Raw genomic sequence first — 23,148 nt, 5'->3', positions numbered from 1 at the left:
ATATTTTTTTGTTAGCAATCAAAAGTACTAAAAGTTGAAGGTTGTTATGTTACCGTGTACTACTCATTCTACCATATCTGGATTTTACTCTACAGTTAATATATTTAGTTGGGGAAATGACATAAAAAGACTTATGTGATTGAATTTTACATTTTATACTAATGTTTACTGTCTTTCTCCTTGTGCAATTAAACATGCTTCCTAAAACCAGCTGCACTGACTAACATGCTACGTACGCCAAAAAAAAAATAGTGCGATCATAGTGCTAAAGCAGTCTCTGTGGAACAATTTAGGATACATGCTTTTTTTTTTAACTGTTATGACTTGTGTAGTATATTTCAGCATGCATAGTACAATCAAGACCTTGAAATATGCCAAGTGCTAAGGTAACTGCTGTCACACATTTCTACATTTTAATTAATGTCTGGGAGGCTCAGTGTCATTGCCAGAAACATGGAGATCTAGCAATATTTGAAATAGCCTTGTGCTGGAACATTTAGCACTGTAACAAAAATGTTGTACAACATTTATATTGCAAAACGTACAGTAGAATACATTTTTGTGAAAGTGTCTCCTAACGTTGGAAATGTAATGTATAAATATTTGTATTTCGTAATGTGGCAGATGTTTAATTATTTTGCGTGAATAACATATGGCAGCAGAGACATTCTTTTTCCATGTTTTCCTATTCCTTTGGGCTTTAATACTTCATATACAAACTGAATAATACTATAAACTATGTATCGGAGATGGTAGTCAGAGTGGCACAATTCTTCATTGTAGTAAATAGAGAATCCATCTGTAGGGCTTGATTACCTCACTAAACTTGAAAGTGCTTCTCATTTTCAAGGGTCCACAGAAAACCGGAAAATTGTTTCTCAGTAGACTTTTCATAGGTGATATAATGGAGAAAGGAAACACTAGAAGTTTAGTTTAAACATAATGTGTTGTGGAAGATTTTCTGTAGCAACACATCAGCAGCAAAATAAATAGAGCCTAAACCTGGCGGGCTCCAGCCTCTAATCACTTTTGTGAATGTGACCTAGTGGTGACTGAAGTAAAAAGTGAAACTTAAGACTTAATACTTAAAATTCATACAGATAGCTCAAGTTACCTACATTGGAAGAAGCACGTGTCTTTTCATCCAAAGCCATAAGGTAAATTGACTAAATTCCCAATATCACTGCAATTAGTGCTCTCTCTTTCTCTTTTCCTTGGTGAAACCTCAAGGGTTAATATTTTAGATCTCAAACCATACAATTCTACAGTTGTCCAGTCCAAAAATCTAATACTTATTCACATCAACATACATATATAATAAAAATCCACAGTGCGAAGCATATGTTACACTTAAAATATATAGCACCATTGCGATAATGCTATAATTTGTGGTTGCAGAAGGAGTTAAGGGTGTCCATCACAGAAGATTACAGTGCTCTGTAGAGATCCAGTGCTGATATGGAGGCTGCACAAAATATATGTGCTGAATTTTGTTCCCAAACATGCACTTTAGGAAGTATAAAGACAAATTTTCCATCTGGACTTTCAAATCCTTTGGCCTAGAGAAAATGAAAATGTTAATTCTTAGTAGGATGGCTGTTATCCCATGAAATACTTTATATATGCCTCAATGCATTTAAGCATATAGACATGGTAAAGATGACTTGTTGATGTTCAAACCGAGCATCAGAAAGGGAAAAAAAAGGGTTTAAGTGGCTTTGACTGTGGCATGGTTGTTGGTGCCAGACAGGCTGGTATGCATATTTCAAAAACTGCTGATCTACTGGGATTTTCACACACAACCATATGGTTTACAGATAATGGTCCAAAAAAGAGAAAATATCTAGTGAGCGGCAGTTGTGTGGATGAAACTGCCTTGTTGATGTCAGAGGTCAGAGGAGAATGGCCAGATCGGTTGCTTCAACATTCAGATGGTAGGGTCAAAATTTGGTGAAGCAGCATGGAAGCATGGATCCATCCTTCTTTGTATCAATGGTTCAGGCTGGTGGTGGTGGTGTAATGGTGTGGGGGATATTTTCTTGGCACTAGCAAGGTGTACCTAATGAAGTGGCTGTGAGTGTGTATATATATATATATATATATATATATATATATATATATATATATATATAAATATATTGTATAGTGTGTTTCTTAAATGTAAAGTATATACTTTGGTCAATTGTATCAACCTATTTTTAATTTGACAGCGCTGTAAAATACTGTTGATTGCTTTGCAAAGGTTTATGGTTAAAGCTGCACTCAAAGCACTGATAAAACATAAATCAAGGTATGTGTTCATTAAAAATCATTAAATATGTTTTGCTGCACTCAAAGCACTGATAAAACATAAATCCAGGTACGTGTTCATTAAAAATCATTAAATATGTTTTGCATGTAATTAGTATCAAATGCTTGCCTCTGTCTTTAAGTAAAGCTGGCCATAGATGGATTGCAATTCAACACATTCAGCGGGGACTGGCCGAATTTTGATCCATCTAAATCCCAGTAAGTGTATATTAATTGGTTTGCGTGAAACGTATAGCATCTACAAACAATGATATATACTGGAATTTTTCTTTACTTATTTTTTTTCATACTAGTAATGGCGTCAACCAGCAACTTATAGCAGCACTGTGATGGTACGACGGGCATTCTGACACTAACTGACATTGGTAGGAACTGACTAACTGCCACTGACATCTCCAGTGACACTAATACAGTGACCAGTGTTAATAAGAAGCACTGATACTGTACTAATAACACTGGACAGGAAGGGGTTACCATCTGGAGCAATCAAAGGGTTAAGTGTGTGTTAGGAAGTGATTCAACTGTGTATCATGTTGTGTGTTACTAAGATATGTGCTGGTTTTATCTTACTGCTTTGCAGAGGGATAAAAACCAGCACGCTGTCTACACTCTCAGATCTCTCTCCTGTCAGTTTCTCCTCCAATCGCCAAGTGATTGACATTTACAGGAACCAATGACAGTGCAGAAATGCAGAATCACATATATATATATATATATATATATATATAGTTACATTAGCTACTTGCTAATTGATGACTGCTCTATAGCAGTCATCAAGTAGTTAATATTATCTGAATTAGCAACTATTTAAAGCAGAACTAAACCCTGCACTACTTACCTTTTGTCTCAATGGTCCAACACCTGTGAGCTCACTTGCCGGCATCTTCTTTCTGCCTTCTCCGGGTGCCAGTTTTTGCCCATCTTGATTGGTCAGAGTATGATGACTTCTCTCACCTGTATGCACAGGAGTGCAGTCATCCCAGCACACAAGCACTGTGTGGAATGTAAACTGAGTTGCGCATGCGCATCTCAGTGTACATTCCACAGAAGGCTGTGAACAGATGGGTAAGTTTATTTTATTGCAGAAGATACATTGCATGTTCCTTCTACTATAAACAGCCTACCTGCTCATAGTTTTTTTTAACACTAGACTTTAGTTCACTAATCTGGATGCTGTCATGAAAGACACATTCTAAACTTAATTATTCAAGTGTAAATTTGAAAGATTTTTTTTTCCTGTGCCCTTGCTTGAATTGATAATCAATAATGAACTGTTATAAACCTGTTCTGGATCTACTCCCCAGTAAGAGTCGTTGCCACCTGCCTGGCTACAGATCATTATAGATGCATATCATTATCCTATTTTTTTTTAGTTGAGCAGATGGTTACGCTTAGGAAAGAAGTTAGCTTCTATAGGAAGCATATTTTTATGGTAATTTGTTTATTATTGTTATAACAATGATGTGTAATGATATTGTTTGACAGTAAACATTTTTTTTTCAGAACAAATATGCATCATTTACAAAAAAAACCTACTTTCAGTGTTATGGTAGTTTTTTTTTAAACAGAGGCTCAGGGCAAACCTTGTCGCATGGGATGTTGTGCAGAACAGTGACCAGGGGCGGACTGACCATTTGAAAACTCGGGCAGTGCCCGAGGGCCCGGGGTCAATAGGGGGCCCCATGAGATGCTCCTGGTACCTTTTTCATAGGCTTTTTTGAGTTTGGGCAAGGACACAGGTGCCCCATGATCCCTTATTACCCGGGGGCCCCATGAGTTGTCAGTCTGCTACTGACAGTGACTACGTTAATGGTACCTGTGGGCCAGTACACAGGGTAGCAAGGTTAAGGTGGCATCCCCAAGCTTCAAACTGAGCAAACTGTTTTTTTTGTTCTTATTTTCTCTTTTGTCCATCCATTTGTGGGTAAATTCAACAAATGAACTACTATGAGAGGTATGTGAGGAATATTGAAGACTTACTATGATTCACAAAACATGTAACCATCTCACCTAACTTCTATTTATTGTTCTGTCCAGTTAAAAAAAGCAGTGGTGAATGCAAAGCATCCAATAACACTTTCTAGCATTATTTTTGTTAAATTAAAATAATAGTATAATATAGTGCTAATGTTGTAATAAGAGAAACATTACACCCCTAGTACCTAAGACTTTAAAGTCTTACCGCAGTAAACATGTGAACAGCGCAGGGGTTGCTTGAGCTTTTATATCAGGTTCTGAGCAGACTACTGGGAAAACAATGAGACTTCTTTTTTTTATAAATTATTTTTTATTAGAAATATAAGACTTTAGTAGAAATACAAAACAGAGCCTTTGGGCATGCCCCAGCTCAATGCATACAATACAAATGCAATTTGTGTATATCTAACAACAGAACTATAAAGTTTCTGAGTTATTAACAGCTGCTCAGGCCTACCAGGCAATCAGGACATCTCAGCAAATAATACAGCAGTAGAGAAAGGAACTCCTCAAAGGACATGAGACAAGTTGACCAGGTAAATTTAATGGACAACTCCCCCATAGCCCCTGAAAGCAGAGAATAACAAAAAGACATTTTTAACCAAAAAACGTCAGCGCAATTACCCAAAAACCTTTTTCCTGTATGTATTAATGCTGCTGACACTCAATGTGTTTCCACATGTACACACAATAATATAATATAGTATATTTATAATTAATATAATAATTAATTAATATAATTATATTATATAGTTGTGCTGCACTATTATATTATATTCACCAAAAGATATTGATCAACTCATTCTCCTTTAAAAGATATAACCTTAATTACCAGGATTGGGAGGGGTGAATGCAGAGTCAGCAAGGGACCCAGTAGTAGATGCAGAATTAAGCCATAGATCCCACACCCTATCAAATTTCTTCGTGCAGCCATGGGAAACATATGTTGCTTTACAGAGGGGAGTGACAGAATTAATTAGATCCTTCCAGTGATGTTGAGTGCGGGCCATATCAGACTTCCATACGAGTACAATAGCCTTCCTGGCTTGAAAGAGTAATAATCCTAGAGGGGTCTTCATTACCAAGGGATCCGCCAGTCCCAATAGGCACACTCCAACTGCAGGGTGGAATAGGGATAATAATTAGAGCAGATATGAATTGCGTGACGTCAGACCAAAAGGCCTGTACACGTTCTGCACACCCAGAACATGTGTGTAAAATCTGAATAGTCACTTGCACATCTTCAGCATTGGGAAGGGGTTCCAGGGTAGATTTTATGTAACCTCTGTGGCATGAGAAAGCCCTTATGGAGTATTTTAAATAGGATCAGCCTGTCTCTAGTAGCCACCAGTTGGACGAAGGGATATTCCCAAATGTTTTCCAAATCCTCTCCATCCAGGTCCGTCACCTCTGCCCGCCATTGAGCGTATAAAAGGTCCAAGCCAACACGAACTGAGGGCATGAGGGCCTTGCAGATTTCAAACAATGGTTTACTTAAGGAGACATCTCACAGGAGAGACTCCAGATCATCCTGGGCCAAATGCACTACCGTAGTGCCAAACTGTGAACAATAGGCATAGTGCAGTTGCAGGAACCTGAAGAAGGAGTTGGGATGATCAAATCACTGTTTCAATGTGTCAAAGGTTACTAAAGTCCCCCCTTTGGCAGATGTGTGCAACCTCAACTTCTTAACAGACTTCTGAACACAGTTATATACACAAATATTTTATACACGTTGTGTACATAATTGTGTAGGAAACCATGTATGCCTGTAGACTGAAAGCAAAGATCCCTTTCAAAGTACATTTCTAATTATTAATATTGTAAAAAGATTGCAAAGAGAAATGTGCTTCTTAGGTCCATCATGGATTATTTCTTTAACAGTTATAAGGAAATATATGATAAAAGCAGTAAATGAAAAAATGCACTATTCTACATGAAATAACTATGCTTCAACATAACCTCAGGAGAGAAATAAGTGCTTTTAGTTTAACCATATAGTCAATACTATACGAAATGAATGTTACGCTCTCTAGATGGAAGACCACAGTAGCCATGCAGTTGTTTATGTTGTGCATCTTTCTCATTTGTTCAATGCATTCAGCCCACGGTAGTTACTATTGATCTGACTGTGGCAATGTAATGGAACATTGACTAATTTATTCCTGAGATACTCTTGATCAGAAGATCACTTTGGGGAATTGAACGCCTCTTCAGTAACAACTATATCACCTGGACCAGATACAAATAACAGGGACAGTTGGCTTTCTATTGGCAAACCCCATCATTTACAAACACCATATTTTAATACAGTTTTCTGCTTCGCACAATAGTATAAATCAGACAATGTTTATCATGTATTGGTTTTACTGGTTTAAATGTAAACCAATTAGATCCATTTTTCATAATCTGAAACATGAGTAAAAATGTGTACCTTAAATAAGTCCTTCACTTCTTATTGTCAATTGGATACTCTCAAATAGTCAATTTGCTATATTCTGGGCCTTGTAACTGGTTCTGTTTGTTACAACTTTAACAAATATATAGCCAAATGTAATGTCAGGAAGGACTGATCTTTGGCCACTGCTTTTGCCAGACATTTTTGTCCAGTTTAGCTGTAAATTAAATATGCATTTGAGGGCTGAGTATCTAACTAATGTAGGGGGGCAGTACACCATGCTAAAGTGTGCTTGGATATTCAATGAAAACTGAATCCAATCACATGAGGATTGCAATTACACTCTTATGGGGTAATTGTGTTACCACAATTCTTCAAAATATTTCTTATAGATTTAATTATTAATGTCGATCCTCAACCTGTTTGCCTCAATTATTAGAGTTACAAACAGAAACGATGGAAGTGGTCTCCTTCATTTTCTGTTTGTGTGTAAATTTTGAGGAAGAATAGCAGTCAGTATTTTTATATGTATGTATTTTGCTGTGCTCAGTTGAGTTATGTTAAAGTGATGTCTTCCCAATGACCTATCAGAGTATTGAGCAGGGGCGGACTGACCATTTGGAAATTCGGGCACTGCCCGAGGGCCCGGTTTCAGGAGGGGGCCCCATGAGATGCCCCTGGTACCTTTTTCATAGGCTTTTTTAAATTTAGGCAAGGACACAGGGGCCCCATGATCCCCTATGAGTTGTCAGTCCACCCCTGGTATTGAGACACATGCTGTTTAAGTAACAAAATAATTGGGGCTGAGCAGGACCTTATACCAGAGGGTCTGCTTTCTAAATATGAAGGGTTTCGTTATAATTTGTTTTTTTGGGTGAAATTTTCATTTTCAGAAATTTGGATGAATATAAATCTCCAAATGGACATGTAACGAATGTCAACAAAACAAAAAAAAAGATATAACAAATTAAAAAATGCATTTATTTCAGATGATGTCACATTGATAGTAGTTCAAGCCCCTGGGGAAATTGATTAAATTTTCAAATTTGTTTGATAATTTGGATTCAGATAATGAGTGGATCTATATTTTGTTCCATTCATTAATTGAGATGCACATGACACCAGTCAATACTGTTCAAACAGCTCATGCCATTTCTCATGGTGGGTTGGACTAGAATTTGAAAATATCAGATCCTTTTGATTCAAATCCATCCCATTTGATAACTTATCGAATATATAGCAATCTTCAAAATGAATGCTGAAGATACACAATGAATTCCAAAAACAAATCTGGTTAACATAACAAAGGTAAAGAAAACAATGCATCCAAAACTAAACAAAATTAAAATTTGCACATGTCTATAGGTTAGAGGTAGTGGATCTGATAATAGTATAATCTTGCCAGGTAAAGTACAATCTATGACATGGAGTGCTAGTTCTCTGGTTAGGCAGCTACATGGAAGGCCATTACAGTAGTTGTGAACATACAATGATATAGACATGCTCTAATACACTTATAACTATATATTTTTTTACAAGGTTAATATGTTCTGTCGTGCATCTCTTCTTCCCAATAGTGGGAGGTGGGGTTACAGGACACTGAAGACACACAATGTGCACTGCCTATGTTCCATGTTATGTTCAGCATGAGGCAAGATGCAGGTTGTACTTGAGCAAGGGGTGTGTTCAAGAAGTATGCTGTGATTGGTCAGGGTGTGTGGTGGCTGAACAAACTACCCAATACAGGCATGCTGTGTGTCTACACAGTGTCCTGTACCTCTGAATGGCCAGCCAAAGGATGAAAACTGTCCATTCAAGTACAAATCAACTTCTGTGCTTTGTTTAGTCATTTTAGAACAAGGACGAAAGGTGACTGGCAGGATGAACCAGATACTTCAGATGGAATGAGTGCATGAAAATGATAGAGACTATGATTTATAATATATACATATTTGACCACACACAAAGTAAAAAAAAAATATTTATGGTAACATATACTTTGAGTGAGCTTTAGACAAAGTAGAAACACAAATACTTTGGAGTCCAAAAGTTGGGAGTACAAATTATAAGAATACATTTTGGAGCTCTCAAAGGCCTCATTCATTAGAGCTCAATTTGCTAATTAAAATAGAAATCTTATATATTTCAAAAATGGACCGCGCTAAGGTCACAAATTGACAAAATAAAATGTGTAATCTTTAAAGTGATAACACTGAGCAAAATACAAATAAAATATTGATATTCAGTCCCAACATGTGAATAATTGGTGCAATGGTGCTGTATCTTTAATGGTGATACTCCAAACTAAAATGACAAGTGCTTCACTGTGTTCACATTGGTGCCCCACATAGATGTAAACTCACCGTCATTTCATGACCACCTATCTCTAGATAAGTCACGCTCTCTTTTTGGGACTATCCTAGTTTGCAATCAGGTCCTGATGGCCGATATTCCTTCGCCCTTATAACCGTGGTTGCTGGTAGTAACCAATAACTTTCCACTAGATCTGCATCAATGTTAGGCAACTCCTCTCCTCCACAGGCAGTATTTCATATTTTCAGCATAAATCAAAACAAAACCAGACATTCCATAGTGAAAAACTGTATAAAACATTAATATGGGGTCAAACAATAGAAATGCCACTCACAAAAAATGCCTTTCCTGGCACTAAGTGTATTCAGCTTTGTGTATTATGAATGGGAATTAAGATGGCCTCCACATTCCAGCGTGAGTTCCAAATACTGGAAGTGACGTCAGCAGAAGTTGCGTCATAAGCCCTCGACTAGCTTCGACCAATAGATTATCTTCAGGAAATACACTGGTACTTAGCACAGTCCATTTTTGAAATATATAAGATTTTGTGTCTAAAAATTCACATTTAGGACTGCTGCTATATAGGTTTCTTATGTATAGTTAATCCTTTCACATATATGTCAATTACTTTTTTTTCCTAAGCACAACAGCACCCCTTTATTCTTTCAAACAAATTAAAATAGAAAGATATTGGAACAATCAGATGCCGAAGCCGGCTTTTTAACCAGAACATTTCTACTTTGAACCCTTTGAGGCCTGTATCATCTCATTTCAAATTTTTGTTAGCATATATACCTTCAGTAGAGCCTAATCGGCTACTACAGGCCTGTTAACCCTTACCTGTTCCCATTTGAGTAATGCCATACATGAAATCACAGGAGCCTGATATCAAGATAAATTCATATACTAATATTAGTTGCATATAAAAATACATGAATCATTTTACTGAATACACGATTAACACATTAAATGGTGCTTATTTGTATATCTGTCTGGGGGTTAGCTTTAAAGGGATGTGTTGACATCTCTGTCCTCTATTATCATCACTGTTTTTGTGACTTTATTTTAGAATTGAGGGATTTACTTTGATCTAGAACAGCTTTGTCTTTCCAGTTTTGGGAAATATCATATACTTAAAAAGGTTGATTATAAATGAAGTGTCTTCTGATGGCAGCCCCTAAGCAACGGTGATTCAGCAAGTTAAGACAGCACACGACTAAGATTTATGTGTTGAAATGGAATTTGGCCTAACAAATTGATAGTGCTTGGTTGAGCAACTTTGTGTGCTTGTATACTAAACAACACTAATATATTACTTTAATGCTACTGATCATTGCTGACAAGTTACTTTCTCATAGATTATAGAGATAAATCACTAATGGAGCATTTTATTACCATAGTCTAAGCTTACTTTAACCACTTCCCAACTGCGTTATAGCTGAATGACAGCTACGGTGCTGTTGTCCAGTTCTGGGAGGGCATCATATGACGTCCTCCCAGAACGAGTCCTCCCAAGCTCCCCCAATGGCGCGCACTCGGCGATATCCATGACACAGTTGGTCACGTGATGAGGTAAAAGGCCAATCACAGCAGCCTTTTACCACATGATCAACTGTGTCCAATGACACAGCAGATCACCAAGTAAAGACAGTTGCCAGTTGTCGGCCGTACTTTCCTCACTCTGTCACAGCGTGAGGAAAGTACTGCCGATAACCGGCAATTGTCACAGAGAAGATTGGCACTGATCATCAGGGCACTGATAATCAGTGACCTAATGATCTGGGCACAGCAGTGCCACCCATCAGTGCCACCCACCAGTGCCCATCAGTGCCACCCATCATGGCCCATCAGTTCCCAGCAGTGCCACTCATCAGTGCCGCCCACCCAGCAGTTGTACCACACAGTGCTGCCCATCAGTGTTCAGCAGTGCCGTCAGTTAGTGCCATCAGTCAGCGCCGCCAGTCAGTGCTGTCAGTCAGTGCCACCACTCAGCGCCATCCATCAGTGTCACCCATCAGTGCTGCCTATTGGTGCCCATCAGTGCCACCTATCACTGCCCATCATTGCTACATATAAGTGCCACCTCATCAGTGCCCATCAGTGCTGCCTATCAGCGCCCAAAAGTTCAGTCTCTTCAACGCACATCAGTGAAGGAGAAAAATTACCTGTTTGCAAAATTTTATAATACAAACAAAGAAAAATGTTTTTATTTCAAATTTTTGCTTTTTTTTTGTTTATAGTGCAAAAAATAAAACACCCAGTGGCGATTAAATACCACCAAAAGAAAGCTCTATTTGTATGAAAAAAATTCTAAAAATGTAATTCAATTCAATTGTCATTCAAAGTGTGATAGCGCTGAAAGATGAAAATTGGCCTGGGCTCGAAGGGGGGTAAAAGTGCCTGGTAGGCAAGTGGTTAAATCTGCAACTGGGTTTAGCTAGGAATTTCTTGAACCTGATTGGGTACTTGAAATGACATCATTTAAGGTTGAAGCTATTACTTTAAAATATCAGCCTGAATACCTATAACTAGAGATGAGCGAATCGAAGCATCCGAAGTGGAATTCGAGTCGAATATCGGAAAAATTTCGATTCGTGCCGAATCCGAAAAACAGCCTAATTCGGACGCGCGAATCGAAATTTTTCCGAAAATGGCGGCTGACATGTGCGGCGACGGAGCGGGGATGTCGGGGAAGGCGCGCAGACAAGGCGCGCTGCCCCATAATGCATTCCTCAACGACATGTGATCGCATCAGCCAATCAGCAGCCAGCCAGCCAGCACTGTGTAATGGTCGAGGTATATATAGCGGCCATTTTGGAAATCTTCATTTGCCTGCAGTCATTGAACAGAGGCAGACCGCTCTGTACTAGGGACAGGGACAGAGTTAGGGCCACAGAAACGAGAATTGGGGACAGAGAGAAGTTACTTAGGGACAGAGAACCATTACTCAGGGACACAGACTTGTTAATGAGGGCCACAGAATCGTTATTTAGGGACAAAGAAACGCTAGTTAGGGCCACAGAATTCATACTCAGGGACAGACAGAATTGTTACTCAGTGCCAGAGAATTGTTACTTAGGGCCACAGAAACGTTATTAGGGCCACAGAATTTTTACTCAGGGACAGACAGAATTGTTACTGAGTGCCAGAGAATTGTTACTCAGGGACAGACAGAATTGTTACTGAGTGCCAGAGAATTCTTAGGGCCACAGAATTCATTCTCAGGGACAGACAGAATTGTTACTCAGGGACAGACAGAATTGTTACTGAGTGCCAGAGAATTGTTACTCAGGGACAGACAGAATTGTTACTGAGTGCCAGAGAATTGTTACTCAGGGACAGACAGAATTGTTACTGAGTGCCAGAGAATTGTTACTCAGGGACAGACAGAATTGTTACTGAGTGCCAGAGAATTGTTACTCAGGGACAGACAGAATTGTTACTGAGTGCCAGAGAATTGTTACTCGCACAGACACAAAATTGTTACTTGCACAGACACAGAATTGTTACTCGCACAGACACAGAATTGTTACTCAGGGCCACAGAATTCATACTCAGGGATAGACAGAATTGTTACTGAGTGCCAGAGAATTGTTACTCAGGGACAGACAGAATTGTTACTGAGTGCCAGAGAATTGTTACTCAGGGACAGACAGAATTGTTACTGAGTGCCAGAGAATTGTTACTCGCACAGACACAAAATTGTTACTTGCACAGACACAGAATTGTTACTCGCACAGACACAGAATTGTTACTCAGGGCCACAGAATTCATACTCAGGGACAGACAGAATTGTTACTGAGTGCCAGAGAATTGTTACTCAGGGACAGACAGAATTGTTACTGAGTGCCAGAGAATTGTTACTCAGGGACAGACAGAATTGTTACTGAGTGCCAGAGAATTGTTACTCGCACAGACACAAAATTGTTACTTGCACAGACACAGAATTGTTACTCGCACAGACACAGAATTGTTACTCAGGGCCACAGAATTCATACTCAGGGACAGACAGAATTGTTACTGAGTGCCAGAGAATTGTTACTCAGGGACAGACAGAATTGTTACTGAGTGCCAGAGAATTGTTACTCAGGGACAGACAGAATTGTTACTGAGTGCCAGAGAATTGTTACTCAGGGACAGACAGAATTGTTACTGAGTGCCAGAGAATTGTTACTCAGGGACAGACAGAATTGTTACTGAGTGCCAGAGAATTGTTACTCGCACAGACACAAAATTGTTACTTGCACAGACACAGAATTGTTACTCGCACAGACACAGAATTGTTACTCAGGGCCACAGAATTCATACTCAGGGACAGACAGAATTGTTACTGAGTGCCAGAGAATTGTTACTCAGGGACAGACAGAATTGTTACTGAGTGCCAGAGAATTGTTACTCAGGGACAGACAGAATTGTTACTGAGTGCCAGAGATTTGTTACTCGCACAGACACAAAATTGTTACTTGCACAGACACAGAATTGTTACTCGCACAGACACAGAATTGTTACTCAGGGCCACAGAATTCATACTCAGGGACAGACAGAATTGTTACTGAGTGCCAGAGAATTGTTACTCAGGGACAGACAGAATTGTTACTGAGTGCCAGAGAATTGTTACTCAGGGACAGACAGAATTGTTACTGAGTGCCAGAGAATTGTTACTCAGGGACAGACAGAATTGTTACTGAGTGCCAGAGAATTGTTACTCAGGGACAGACAGAATTGTTACTGAGTGCCAGAGAATTGTTACTCGCACAGACACAAAATTGTTACTTGCACAGACACAGAATTGTTACTCGCACAGACACAGAATTGTTACTCAGGGCCACAGAATTCATACTCAGGGACAGACAGAATTGTTACTGAGTGCCAGAGAATTGTTACTCAGGGACAGACAGAATTGTTACTGAGTGCCAGAGAATTGTTACTCAGGGACAGACAGAATTGTTACTGAGTGCCAGAGAATTGTTACTCGCACAGACACAAAATTGTTACTTGCACAGACACAGAATTGTTACTCGCACAGACACAGAATTGTTACTCAGGGCCACAGAATTCATACTCAGGGATAGACAGAATTGTTACTGAGTGCCAGAGAATTGTTACTCAGGGACAGACAGAATTGTTACTGAGTGCCAGAGAATTGTTACTCAGGGACAGACAGAATTGTTACTGAGTGCCAGAGAATTGTTACTCGCACAGACACAAAATTGTTACTTGCACAGACACAGAATTGTTACTCGCACAGACACAGAATTGTTACTCAGGGCCACAGAATTCATACTCAGGGACAGACAGAATTGTTACTGAGTGCCAGAGAATTGTTACTCAGGGACAGACAGAATTGTTACTGAGTGCCAGAGAATTGTTACTCGCACAGACACAAAATTGTTACTTGCACAGACACAGAATTGTTACTCGCACAGACACAGAATTGTTACTCAGGGCCACAGAATTCATACTCAGGGACAGACAGAATTGTTACTGAGTGCCAGAGAATTGTTACTCAGGGACAGACAGAATTGTTACTGAGTGCCAGAGAATTGTTACTCAGGGACAGACAGAATTGTTACTGAGTGCCAGAGATTTGTTACTCGCACAGACACAAAATTGTTACTTGCACAGACACAGAATTGTTACTCGCACAGACACAGAATTGTTACTCAGGGCCACAGAATTCATACTCAGGGACAGACAGAATTGTTACTGAGTGCCAGAGAATTGTTACTCAGGGACAGACAGAATTGTTACTGAGTGCCAGAGAATTGTTACTCAGGGACAGACAGAATTGTTACTGAGTGCCAGAGATTTGTTACTCGCACAGACACAAAATTGTTACTTGCACAGACACAGAATTGTTACTCGCACAGACACAGAATTGTTACTCAGGGCCACAGAATTCATACTCAGGGACAGACAGAATTGTTACTGAGTGCCAGAGAATTGTTACTCAGGGACAGACAGAATTGTTACTGAGTGCCAGAGAATTGTTACTCGCACAGACACAAAATTGTTACTTGCACAGACACAGAATTGTTACTCGCACAGACACAGAATTGTTACTCAGGGCCACAGAATTCATACTCAGGGACAGACAGAATTGTTACTGAGTGCCAGAGAATTGTTACTCAGGGACAGACAGAATTGTTACTGAGTGCCAGAGAATTGTTACTCAGGGACAGACAGAATTGTTACTGAGTGCCAGAGATTTGTTACTCGCACAGACACAAAATTGTTACTTGCACAGACACAGAATTGTTACTCGCACAGACACAGAATTGTTACTCAGGGCCACAGAATTCATACTCAGGGACAGACAGAATTGTTACTGAGTGCCAGAGAATTGTTACTCAGGGACACCTAATCGTTGAATTAAATAGTATGTCAGACAACATGCAGAGGAGTGGCAGAGGAGGCAATGTTTTAGGAGCGAGCAGACGTGGCAGCAGAGGAAGGGGTCGAGGCAGCAGTATTCGCAGCCAGAGGCCAGTGCTCCCGGTGTCATCCAGCGGTCGTGTCTCCACCGACAACCCTGCCGTCATTGATTGGTTGGCTCGGTCGTCTTCCTCTTCCCAGGTCACCTCTGACACCTACAGCCAACGGTCGGTGGGTACGTCAGACACAACCGTTAGTTGGCATGGCCCGGGACCAAGCCCACTGAAATCACGTGTCCTCTACCTGCCCCTGTCCTTTGCTGTTCCCTCACCAAGCGAAGTATCGCATGCTGTGGGCTCAGCCCCACTGTACAGTGAGGAAGAGCTAACAGAGGGCGGTCAGGAACGGGGGGAGACATCGGCCTTTTCAGCAGCCAAGCGAACAAGTACTGGCGAGGAGAGTGGCTCGGTAGCCGGTCTAGAGACAGGTCTGTCTCCTGACCCAGACGCAGCCGAGGGGGCTAGTAGTGAGGCGGAGACCCTACTTGATGATGAGGAGGTTGATCGCACTTGGCAGCCTCGTCGTCATCAGGCAATTTCTTCCGCATCATCAGGAGAAGAGGGTGGCAGCTTGGCAGCGAGCAAAACAGTCGGTGGGTTGCCCAGGAGACAGCAGCAGGGTCGCATCAGTGTCAGTGGAGCCAAACGTCCACGGAGTAGAGCACCAGCTCCACTGCAGCCTACCACCACGGCCAGTAGTGGTGCCGTTGCGCACGGAGGAAGTAGCAGTCAGCCAGTGAAGAGTAGCGGGGGCAAAGTTTCCTACTCGGTGGTGTGGCAATTTTTCCTCAAGCCGCCCGAGGAAGTAAACGTAGCCGTATGTCGACTATGTGGCCAGAAATGCAAGCGTGGCCAGGGGGCCCATGTTGGGACTACAGCGTTGCGTCAGCATATGCAGCGTCACCATTCGGTGGCCTGGGAAAACCGTGATAAACATACGGCGGTTCTGCCTGCCCCAGCCCCCGCTCCATCACCCGCTCCGTTACTTGCTCCGTCACCCGACGTCGTCAATCGCCCTCTATCAGCCAGTCAAGGCTCCAACACCTCTGCTGAGGGGAGTTGTCGCTCATTGGCATCTTCCGCTCGTTCAGATGCTCCTTCTCCTGCTACTCCTCTTCTCGGATTCCGTCAACAGTCTTTCTTGGAATCCGTATCCAAGAGACAACAGTTTGCGAGCACGCACCCGACGGTGCAAAAGCTGAACGTCCTCCTGTCCAAGTTGCTGGTGCTGCAGTCCCTCCCTTTCCAACTGGTGGACTCAGCACCTTTCCGAGAAATGATGGCTTGTGCCGCGCCGCGGTGGAGAGTGCCAAGCCGTCATTTCTTTGCCCAAAAGGCAGTGCCAGCCCTGCATTCACATGTAGAAGAGATGGTGGGCCAGTCTTTGAGCATGTCGGTCTCTGCCAAAGTGCACGGCAGCGCCGACGTGTGGAGCTGTAACTACGGTCAGGGACAGTACATGTCATTTACGGCCCACTGGGTGAACGTGGTGCCGGCACAGCCGCACCAGCAACTTGGACAGGTCACGACGCTTTTGCCTCCACGTTTGCACGTCCTTGGTCCAGCAAGCATGTCCGCCTCTACCACCTCTTTTTCCGCCGTGTCCTCAGCCGCCACCCCCGTGCCAAGTCCCATTACCCGACCGGCATATCACATGTGCAGGGCGCAACGGTGTCACGCTGTGCTGCACCTGGTATGCCTTGGCGAACGTAGTCACACAGGGGAGGAACTGCTGAGTGTAATGAACAGAGAAATCGACAGATGGCTGTCTCCGCGCAAACTAAAAATCGGAACCATGTTGACTGACAACGGAAAGAACATGGTGTCTGCTCTGCGTCAAGGAAGGTTGTGCCATGCGCCATGCATGGCTCACGTGTTCAATCTGGTTGTCAAGCGGTTCCTAAAATCCACCATCCCACTGCAAGACATCCTTAAAATGTCACGTAAACTGTGCATGCATTTCAGCCATTCCTACACCGCAAAGAACACCCTCATTGAGCTGCAGCGGCAGAACGGAATTCCACAGCATCGCCTGATCTGCGACGTTGCAACAAGGTGGAATTCAACCCTACACATGTTAGACCGCCTTTACGAGCAGCGAAAGGCCATCACCGATTTCCTGATGTTACAAGCGGATAAAGGTACTCCCCTGTGTAACTTAGATGTCAGCCATTGGCAGCTCATGCGTGACACCTGCCGCTTGCTCAGGCCCTTTGAGGAGGCCACGCTATTCGTGAGTCGGCAGGACTATGGGATGAACGACGTCATTCCTCTGTTGCACGTCCTGGAACAAATGCTGTTAACAATGGCTGGTCAGGGTGCGGTAGACGTGGCGCACAGATCTCAACGCCACATGACCCCTGTGGGGGCAGGACAGGAAGAAGAGGAGGAGGTAGAGGAGGACATTTGTGCTCAGGAATTATTGAGTGAAATGGGTGGTTTTTCCACTCAGCGGACAGGAGTGGAGGAGCAGGAGCATCTGGTAGAGGAGGAGGAGGAGACAGAGGACCCAGACGCACCGTGGCAGTATGCTGTGGAGATGGAGGCAGGGAGTCCCTCGCATTCCTTGGCACAAATGGCCCATAGCATGCTCGGTTGCTTGCGTAGCGACAGCCGAATAATAACCATCAGACAGAGGGATGACTTTTGGCTGTCCACCTTGTTGGACCCTCGCTACCGGTCCAAAATGGTGGCCTTTTTCACACCTGCTGAGAGGGAGGCCAAAATTACGTACTATAAAAACCACCTATGTAGTCAGTTGGTCTCTGCCTTTGTGCGCCAACGTCCATCCTCAGACACTGTGGGCCCTGTGCGCTCGCGTTCCGCTGGCATGGCAGCAGGGGAGGGGTGGGGTGGTAGGAGCAGTGGCAGCTCCACCAGCAGCGGCTGCCTCAGTCTGCAGTCGATGATGAGTAGCTTTCTTCACCAGCGCAGTGAGGAAACTACTAACCAGCCGCAGCAGCAGCAGCAGCATCAGGTGGACCTGGAGCAGGAGCTCAAACAACAGGCTTGGGCCTACTTGGACAGCACCCTGCCAACCGAGGTAGACAATCCCCTTGACTACTGGGCAACGAAACTTGACCTTTGGCCCCAACTAGCTGAATTTGCCCTTGAAAGGCTGTCATGCCCGGCCAGTAGCGTGGCATCGGAGCGCGTGTTTAGTGCGGCAGGAGGTATTGTAACTCCGCGGAGGACACGACTGTCCACCCAAAGTGTGGAGAGACTCACGTTTGTGAAAATGAATCAGGCGTGGATTAGTCTGGATTTCAAACCACCAGTTCCTGACACAACTGACTAAATCCGCCATGAATCATGCCTCAAACATGTGCCACTTTCAGGTCTCCTCACACTGCTGGTGTGTTTAATTTTTTGACATAGGGTGCTGGCAGATTACGGGCCTCCTATAGCTGCTGCCAGGCCCCTAATCTGCCATAGGCCCCTATATACCGCCTCCTCATGCTGCTGCCAAGTCCAGAGTCTCTCATGGGTCCCTGTACGGCCTCCCATTGCTGCTGTCTCCATCGCCACACTCTGCTGCCATGTGCCACTTTCAGGTCTCTTCACACTGCTGGTGTGTTAAATTTTTTGACATAGGGTGCAGGCAGATTACGGGCCTCACATAGCTGCTGCCAGGCCCCTAATCTGCCATGGGCCCCTATATACCGCCTCCTCATGCTGCTGCCAAGTCCAGAGTCTGTCATGGGTCCCTGTATGGCCTCCCATTGCTGCTGTCTCCATCGCCACACTCTGCTGCCATGTGCCACTTTCAGGTCTCTTCACACTGCTGGTGTGTTAAATTTTTTGACATAGGGTGCAGGCAGATTACGGGCCTCACATAGCTGCTGCCAGGCCCCTAATCTGCCATGGGCCCCTATATACCGCCTCCTCATGCTGCTGCCAAGTCTAGAGTCTGTCATGGGTCCCTGTACGGCCTCCCATTGCTGCTGTCTCCATCGCCACACTCTGCTGCCATGTGCCACTTTCAGGTCTCCTCACACTGCTGGTGTGTAGAATTTTTTGACATAGGGTGCTGGCAGATTATGGGCCTCCTATAGCTGCTGCCAGGCCCCTAATCTGCCATAGGCCCCTATATACCGCCTCCTCATGCTGCTGCCAGGTCCAGAGTCTCTCATGGGTCCCTGTACGGCCTCCCATTGCTGCTGTCTCCATCGCCACACTCTGCCATGTGCCACTTTCAGGTCTCCTCACACACTGCTGGTGTGTAGAATTTTTTGACATAGGGTGCTGGCAGATTATGGGCCTCCTATAGCTGCTGCCAGGCCCCTAATCTGCCATAGGCCCCTATATACCGCTTCCTCATGCTGCTGCCAGGTCCAGAGTCTCTCATGGGTCCCTGTACGGCCTCCCATTGCTGCTGTCTCCATCGCCACACTCTGCCATGTGCCACTTTCAGGTCTCCTCACACACTGCTGGTGTGTTACATTTTTTGACATAGGGTGCAGGCAGATTACGGGCCTCACATAGCTGCTGCCAGGCCCCTAATCTGCCATGGGCCCCTATATACCGCCTCCTCATGCTGCTGCCAAGTCCAGAGTCTGTCATGGGTCCCTGTATGGCCTCCCATTGCTGCTGTCTCCATCGCCACACTCTGCTGCCATGTGCCACTTTCAGGTCTCTTCACACTGCTGGTGTGTTAAATTTTTTGACATAGGGTGCAGGCAGATTACGGGCCTCACATAGCTGCTGCCAGGCCCCTAATCTGCCATGGGCCCCTATATACCGCCTCCTCATGCTGCTGCCAAGTCCAGAGTCTCTCATGGGTCCCTGTACGGCCTCCCATTGCTGCTGTCTCCATCGCCACACTCTGCTGCCATGTGCCACTTTCAGGTCTCTTCACACTGCTGGTGTGTTAAATTTTTTGACATAGGGTGCAGGCAGATTACGGGCCTCACATAGCTGCTGCCAGGCCCCTAATCTGCCATGGGCCCCTATATACCGCCTCCTCATGCTGCTGCCAAGTCCAGAGTCTGTCATGGGTCCCTGTATGGCCTCCCATTGCTGCTGTCTCCATCGCCACACTCTGCTGCCATGTGCCACTTTCAGGTCTCCTCACACTGCTGGTGTGTAGAATTTTTTGACATAGGGTGCTGGCAGATTATGGGCCTCCTATAGCTGCTGCCAGGCCCCTAATCTGCCATAGGCCCCTATATACCGCCTCCTCATGCTGCTGCCAGGTCCAGAGTCTCTCATGGGTCCCTGTACGGCCTCCCATTGCTGCTGTCTCCATCGCCACACTCTGCCATGTGCCACTTTCAGGTCTCCTCACACACTGCTGGTGTGTTACATTTTTTGACATAGGGTGCAGGCAGATTACGGGCCTCACATAGCTGCTGCCAGGCCCCTAATCTGCCATGGGCCCCTATATACCGCCTCCTCATGCTGCTGCCAAGTCCAGAGTCTGTCATGGGTCCCTGTATGGCCTCCCATTGCTGCTGTCTCCATCGCCACACTCTGCTGCCATGTGCCACTTTCAGGTCTCTTCACACTGCTGGTGTGTTAAATTTTTTGACATAGGGTGCAGGCAGATTACGGGCCTCACATAGCTGCTGCCAGGCCCCTAATCTGCCATGGGCCCCTATATACCGCCTCCTCATGCTGCTGCCAAGTCCAGAGTCTCTCATGGGTCCCTGTACGGCCTCCCATTGCTGCTGTCTCCATCGCCACACTCTGCTGCCATGTGCCACTTTCAGGTCTCTTCACACTGCTGGTGTGTTAAATTTTTTGACATAGGGTGCAGGCAGATTACGGGCCTCACATAGCTGCTGCCAGGCCCCTAATCTGCCATGGGCCCCTATATACCGCCTCCTCATGCTGCTGCCAAGTCCAGAGTCTGTCATGGGTCCCTGTATGGCCTCCCATTGCTGCTGTCTCCATCGCCACACTCTGCTGCCATGTGCCACTTTCAGGTCTCTTCACACTGCTGGTGTGTTAAATTTTTTGACATAGGGTGCAGGCAGATTACGGGCCTCACATAGCTGCTGCCAGGCCCCTAATCTGCCATGGGCCCCTATATACCGCCTCCTCATGCTGCTGCCAAGTCCAGAGTCTCTCATGGGTCCCTGTACGGCCTCCCATTGCTGCTGTCTCCATCGCCACACTCTGCTGCCATGTGCCACTTTCAGGTCTCTTCACACTGCTGGTGTGTTAAATTTTTTGACATAGGGTGCAGGCAGATTACGGGCCTCACATAGCTGCTGCCAGGCCCCTAATCTGCCATGGGCCCCTATATACCGCCTCCTCATGCTGCTGCCAAGTCCAGAGTCTGTCATGGGTCCCTGTATGGCCTCCCATTGCTGCTGTCTCCATCGCCACACTCTGCTGCCATGTGCCACTTTCAGGTCTCTTCACACTGCTGGTGTGTTAAATTTTTTGACATAGGGTGCAGGCAGATTACGGGCCTCACATAGCTGCTGCCAGGCCCCTAATCTGCCATGGGCCCCTATATACCGCCTCCTCATGCTGCTGCCAAGTCTAGAGTCTGTCATGGGTCCCTGTACGGCCTCCCATTGCTGCTGTCTCCATCGCCACACTCTGCTGCCATGTGCCACTTTCAGGTCTCCTCACACTGCTGGTGTGTAGAATTTTTTGACATAGGGTGCTGGCAGATTATGGGCCTCCTATAGCTGCTGCCAGGCCCCTAATCTGCCATAGGCCCCTATATACCGCCTCCTCATGCTGCTGCCAGGTCCAGAGTCTCTCATGGGTCCCTGTACGGCCTCCCATTGCTGCTGTCTCCATCGCCACACTCTGCCATGTGCCACTTTCAGGTCTCCTCACACACTGCTGGTGTGTAGAATTTTTTGACATAGGGTGCTGGCAGATTATGGGCCTCCTATAGCTGCTGCCAGGCCCCTAATCTGCCATAGGCCCCTATATACCGCTTCCTCATGCTGCTGCCAGGTCCAGAGTCTCTCATGGGTCCCTGTACGGCCTCCCATTGCTGCTGTCTCCATCGCCACACTCTGCCATGTGCCACTTTCAGGTCTCCTCACACACTGCTGGTGTGTTACATTTTTTGACATAGGGTGCAGGCAGATTACGGGCCTCACATAGCTGCTGCCAGGCCCCTAATCTGCCATGGGCCCCTATATACCGCCTCCTCATGCTGCTGCCAAGTCCAGAGTCTGTCATGGGTCCCTGTATGGCCTCCCATTGCTGCTGTCTCCATCGCCACACTCTGCTGCCATGTGCCACTTTCAGGTCTCTTCACACTGCTGGTGTGTTAAATTTTTTGACATAGGGTGCAGGCAGATTACGGGCCTCACATAGCTGCTGCCAGGCCCCTAATCTGCCATGGGCCCCTATATACCGCCTCCTCATGCTGCTGCCAAGTCCAGAGTCTCTCATGGGTCCCTGTACGGCCTCCCATTGCTGCTGTCTCCATCGCCACACTCTGCTGCCATGTGCCACTTTCAGGTCTCTTCACACTGCTGGTGTGTTAAATTTTTTGACATAGGGTGCAGGCAGATTACGGGCCTCACATAGCTGCTGCCAGGCCCCTAATCTGCCATGGGCCCCTATATACCGCCTCCTCATGCTGCTGCCAAGTCCAGAGTCTGTCATGGGTCCCTGTATGGCCTCCCATTGCTGCTGTCTCCATCGCCACACTCTGCTGCCATGTGCCACTTTCAGGTCTCTTCACACTGCTGGTGTGTTAAATTTTTTGACATAGGGTGCAGGCAGATTACGGGCCTC

The 23,148-nt window shown here is 44.7% G+C and overlaps 1 protein-coding gene across 3 annotated transcripts in view; it reads left to right on the top strand.

Moving 5' to 3' along the window:
* The window catches only part of CPLX1 (complexin 1), a 339,777-nt gene that overhangs the window by 136,907 nt on the left and 179,722 nt on the right, over positions 1-23,148 (top strand). The window lies entirely within an intron of this gene.

The sequence above is a fragment of the Staurois parvus genome, unplaced genomic scaffold (genome assembly GCF_062004578.1).
Source record: "Staurois parvus isolate SC_StPar_1 unplaced genomic scaffold, SC_StPar_1.0 ptg000096l, whole genome shotgun sequence".
Classification (NCBI taxonomy): Eukaryota; Metazoa; Chordata; class Amphibia; order Anura; family Ranidae; genus Staurois; species Staurois parvus.
The sequence above is the reverse complement of the archived record's forward strand: the minus strand, read 5'-3'. Positions and strand labels throughout refer to the sequence as shown.